The sequence below is a fragment of the Eutrigla gurnardus genome, assembly GCF_963514095.1.
Source record: "Eutrigla gurnardus genome assembly, chromosome: 18".
Lineage (NCBI taxonomy): Eukaryota > Metazoa > Chordata > Actinopteri > Perciformes > Triglidae > Eutrigla > Eutrigla gurnardus.
This window is the reverse complement of record NC_139929.1, coordinates 18320087-18326086: the sequence shown is the minus strand read 5'-3', so window position 1 is coordinate 18326086 and position 6000 is coordinate 18320087.

Sequence of the window (6000 nt, the reverse complement as noted above, 5' to 3'; positions counted from 1 at the left end):
TATTATGCTTTTTAGCTTTCTCCCTTTCCTTTAGTGTTCTATAGAGTTTTTCAGCATGCAAAAGTTCTCCAGTATCAAAGCCTGAAGTCCAAGTCCCACAGAAACGCTCCTCCTGAACTGCCTGAAATGCCTCTGCTGAAATCTTTTTTTTTCTTTTCTTCCATAAAGTGATGAGTCACCAAGGAACACATTTGCATAATATCTGTCCAATCATTAATCTGGCACGCCTCAATCAAATGTACTTAGAACATGGTGGATCATAATCTGAGGAGTTTGGTTCGTGGTCGCCATGTTGAGTCCTTTGAGTGGACTTCCAACGGAAGAGGAGATGAACAAGTGGCTAAAATTAATTTTTAATCACTATTCCTCAGCAGTACAACTCCTGTTATCTGATGATGGTAAGGGAGGGGACTTTTCTGACAAACATATCAAGGGGTTGATTAATCACAACAGAGTGGGCCAGCTCACCAATAGGAGCAGGCTGGGCTTTTTGAGAGGGATACGTTCAAACTGAGCATTTCAGAGAGGAAGATAAGAGCTTCTGCTGCACAGCCTGATGGGAAAATAAAAGAAAGCGTGTAAACATGTTCTAGTAGGAACCTGATATACAAGTGCACCAGAAAAGGAGCAGAGGTCCTCTTTAACAACAATGAACTGGGACATGCAGTCTTGAACAGCGGTCTCGTGGTGGAAGGTCCTGTGTTGATGGTCATTGCATCACTTCATGCTCATTGTCTACAAAAAATGTACAATTTGTGTCCCTGTACACAAAGACAACAGATTGCATTTTGCGACTATTTCACAAACTGTTGTGCTCACACCTGCACAACTTTAATTGCAGACAGAATTCAAACTACTTTCATACCATGACATTATTGTGTTTCTCAGGTATGCATATCATTCTCTGGATGTTTTTAAACAAAGGACCTTGGAAGCGTTGTCGTTGGCAACCAGGATCTCCCAGGGCACAGTGATCTCCCTTGAGATGCAATCAGCCTGAAGAAATACTCGGCTATATCAGAAGGACCGGATGGCAATCAGAGCCCCGAAACATCTATGTGACAACTATCATTGAGATTACACTTCATCTTAAATATAATATACTTCTCATCCCTCGTTTGTTCATTTCATATTATTTCACATCATAAACAAACTTGAAGAGACAAAATAAATGCTTCTTGCGGTACCCACACACACTTATCGTTGTGAGGAGCCGCTCAGATGGGAAAAGTTAGATTGCTGACTCATTTCCAGATAAGCAAAGACAGACTGAGCTTCAAGTGTGTACGAGCACAGGGACATGTTTTCATTATGGCTCTGTAATCCAGCATATTGGATTTGAAATGAAACAGTGGTATGAGGTTGAAGTGCTTTTCAGCTTGAAGGGTACTTTATTTTTCTTAATAAAAAAAAGAAAGAAAAAAATGTTTTTCCTAAGTAAAATGACAAAAACATTGTTTTAATTGTATTATTGTCATAGACTTATAATACTTCAGACTTTATTCAAACATAATGGACCAAAACTGCCTTGGTTCTTCAATCTACTTTTTCAACAAACCAACAACCTCAGGGTTTGGTTGAAAATTTAGTTTCTGTCGACTTTGAATGAAGTGTCTTTTACAACATACGTGTTTTATGTTTTTGAGGTTCCATGAGGTTGTTCCAAGCCGGACCCGTCAATGGCCAAAACGATCACTTGGGATGTCGTCACGCTGTGAGCTGTAACCTTAGACCTCATCTTCCTCCTGTTTTCACTGCTGACTCACTGACATCCTCGATATATCCTCCAAATACATATTGTCGAGACTTCTGTCTGCCACCTCTGAAAACACTTTCTGGTTTTCCAGAAATGAGATAATATTGCATATATGCAGGGAGTGAAGTTATAAAAGTGTGGGCTGGGTGCGCTGATAGGTCAGTGGTAGAGTCGGTGCCCTTTGTACGGAAGCTAAGTCCTCACAGCAGTGACCCGCGTTCCAAATCGCCCAGTGGCCTTTCCTGCATTTGGCCCCCCTCTCTCCCCCCTTTCACTCTCATGCTGTTCTCTCTCAATAAAATGCCAAAAAATAAGTTAAAAATAAATAAATTAAAGTGTGGGCTTCATGGTAGCTCTGACAGCTTGATGGAGTAGCAGTAGGGGCAGGGCTTAGCAAAGGGTCAGTTACATAATGAGTGCTGACCTGTTTTTATAGTTTGATGACAACGGTCTACATTCATTTAATTTTCTTCAATGTAAAATTACTCCATCACCAAGTAAATGTCCTAAATGAAAACTACAAAACCTACACTATGGGTGCAGTCGAATAGTCAAAAAAATAAGGGGTGCAGTCGAATAGTCAAAAAATAAGGTCCTAACTCCTATTCCTATCTCCTATTCCTTGACCTCTGGGAAAAACGTCACAGGGTTAAGGAAAGGCGATAGGAGAACTCAAAAGGATTTAGGAAAAGACGGCCGCGGTGCTCAGAGAATCCGACCGGACTTTCACTAAGATACGTCATTATAACGCGGCCGCTGATGATTGACAGCTGATGATCGACACCGGCGATTGACGTGCGTCTGCACTGGAGAAACTACAATAATGGACTACAAAAAGTGCATCGTCCACTTCTCCACATGTTGGTTTTATAAACAGCTGGTTCACTGACCGGCTTCAGTTCCAGCAGCTCCTCCTTTCTGTTTGACCGTTTGCTTTATTTACGTTTCATTTGTGGTTTTAGTTTCGTTTTTGTCAAACATTTGTAACATGATTGAAATAAAATAAAAAAAACCATTCAATTATTATCACTGTCCACACACATTTATTATCACTATTCCAATTACTATATGTCTGCATGAAAGTCATTGTTAAATATGTAAATGCACATATCGTTTGTTTTCATTAACGGCCAAGGTGTGCGGCACTTTAAATGTTGCTCTCGCAAAGAATTGTGGGTCGGCGTAATCTCCTTTCCTATTGCATAGGAAGGTCCGTTGCATCCTATGCTAAAGGAGCTCTGAAAGGAAGCATTGGAGCTCCTTTCCTTTGCATTTAGAGAATTCGAACAGCTCTTATCATGGCGGCCGCTTGTTTACTTCCGGGTCACTTCTTCAGTTAGGAACCTTCCTAAGCAAAATAGACTATTCGACTGCACCCACGGTCCTAACTCCTATTCCTAACTCCTATTCCTTGACCTCTGGGGAAAACGTCACGGGGTTAAGGAAAGGCGATAGGAGAACTCAAAAGGATTTAGGAAAAGACGGCAGCGGTGCTCAGAGAATCCGACCAGACTTTCACTAAGCTACGTCATTATAATGCTGCTGATGATTGACAGCTGATGATCGACACCGGTGCGTCTGCGCTGGGGAAACTACCATAATGGACTACAAAAAACACGTCGTCCACTTGTTGGTTTTATCAACAGCTGGTTCACTGACCGGCTTCAGGTCCAGCAGCTCCTCCTACCTGTTTGACCGTTTGCTGTATTTACATTTCATTTGTGGTTTTAGTTTAATTTTTGTCAAGTTTGTAACATGATTGAAATAAATAAAAATACCATTCAATTATTATTACTGTCCACACACATTTATCATCACTATTCCAAACACTATATGTCTGTGTGGCCTGATCCTGCCGACAACGCCAAGAATGTGGCCCGTCGCCGCCGCGGCGTGCACTTGGCCCCGTCTAACTGTGAGCAGCAGATCTAGAGAATCTATATAACACCGACAACGCCACCTTAGGACTTTCACCTAAAGAGTATACTCCTTTAACTTTAATATCTCAGAGGGGGTTTCCCGAAAACATCCCATACACAGGTCCGCACACAAATGAATACAGGCACGTATGATGTATAAGTTAACAATCTTTATTTCTCGCAGTAAACAATTTTTATTAAGTTAGCTCTAAAACATTTATATAGTTCTTTTCTTTAATGTCAGACAAAATATGGTGTTCCACTTACACCCATCCGTAGCGGTCCAGTTAAGAGGAAGGGAGCCGATAAACAGCTAGCTCCAGCAGCTTCAAAATAGCGTCTATGCAACAAGAGCAGCGCTAATTAAACAAAGAGAGGCTAATAAAACAGAGGCTAACTACACAGAGCAAGGCTAATAAAACAGAGGCTAAATACACAGAGCAAGGCTTATAAAACAGAGGCTAAATACACAGAGCAAGGCTAATAAAAAGAGAGGCTAGGCATTAGAGGCAAGAGTTTGGAGGCAAGGCAGGGCACACAGCAGCCCAATGCCAGACAAGCTTCAAAAACAAAAGCAATCGTTAGTGACAACACCTAAACACACTAGCAGACAAAAATAGCACTTAGCTCATAGAACGGGTTACCTGCGTCGAGCACGCATCAGCGCTTATAGCTGTTAGCAGCTACGGCGACAGCAGCGGCAGCTAACCGGACAGGGGGACACACACCCACACCATCCCGGCCCACCGCGCCAACCTACAACAAAGGACCGTCAGCGCAGCATCTTATTACCTCAGCGCAGCATCTTATTACCTCGTCACGTCATGAGACTGCGCTACATACCTGCGGAACACTGCACAGACGCCGGGATACGATGGCTCGGCGGAGCTGCTAACACGCAGCACCCGCTTCGGCAGAAGAGAGAGAGAGAGACCAAACAACTGGGGGGGTATATAAACCACCCTGCATTAGCGGCCGAGACCGCGGCGGCACTACAGGTGCCGGAAAGGGGCGTGTCACACCTGCCGCGATCGCCATACCTGTCGCAAAACAGACAAACGAGGACACCAAAGAACCGAAATGAATAGACGCCATATATCATCCAGTTACATCTGCATGAAAGTAATTGTTAAATATACAAAAAGGCATATCGTTTGTTTTCATGAACGGCCGAGGTGTGTGGCACTTTAAATGTTGCTCTCGCAAAGAATTGTGGGTCGGCGTAATCTCCTTTCCTTTCGCATAGGAAGGTCCGTTGCATCCTATCCTAAAGGAGATCTGAAAGGAAGCATTGGAGCTCCTTTACTTTGCATTTAGTTTTAATCCGAACGGCTCTTATCATGGCGGCCACTTGTTTACTTGCAGGTCACATCTTCAGTTAGGAACCTTCCTAAGCAAAATAGACTATTTGACTGCACCCCTTATTGCCAAAAGCATTCATTTACCCACCAACATAATTGAAATCAGGTGTTCCAATCACTTCCATGGCCACAGGTGTATAAAAGCAAGCACCTAGGCATGCAGACTGTTTCTGCAAACATTTGTGAGAGAATGGGTTGCTCTCAGGAGCTCAGTGAATTCCTGCATGGTACTGTGATAGGATGAAATTTCCTTGCACCTACTTGTCTGACTGCATTGTGCCAGGTATAAAATTTGGTGGAGGGGGATTATGGTGTGGGGTTGTTTTTCAGGAGCGGGGTTGGCCCCTTAGTTCCAGTGAAAGGAACTCTGAATGCTTCAGCATACCAAGAGATGTTGGACAATTCCATGTTCCCAACTTTGTGGAACAGTTTGGGGATGGCCCCTTCATGTTCCAACATGACTGTGCACCAGTGCACAAAGCAAGGTCCATAAAGACATGGATGAGAGAGTCTGGTGTGGATGAACTTGACTGGCCTGCACAGAGTCCTAACCTCAACCCGATAGAACACCTTTGGGATGAAGTGGAGACTGAGAGCCAGGCCTTCCCTCCAACATCAGTGTGTGACCTCACAAATACGCTTCTGGAAGAATCGTCAAAAATTCCCAAAAACACACTCCTAAACCTTGTGGAAAGCCTTTCTAGAAGAGTTGAAGCTGCTATAGCTGCAAAGGGTGGACCAACGTCATATTAAACCCTATAGATTAAGAATGGGATGTCACTTAAATTCATACTAAGTGAATACTTTTGGCAATAAAGTGTATATTAACTACTAAAAAGCAGTGGTGGAAAGGAGGCTAACCAAGCACATCTAGTCAACAACTTCACTTAAAGGGATAGTTCAGAATTTTGGACATAAGACCTATTTTCCAAGTGAGCCGGTGTGTTCGAGACGTCTGGAGACG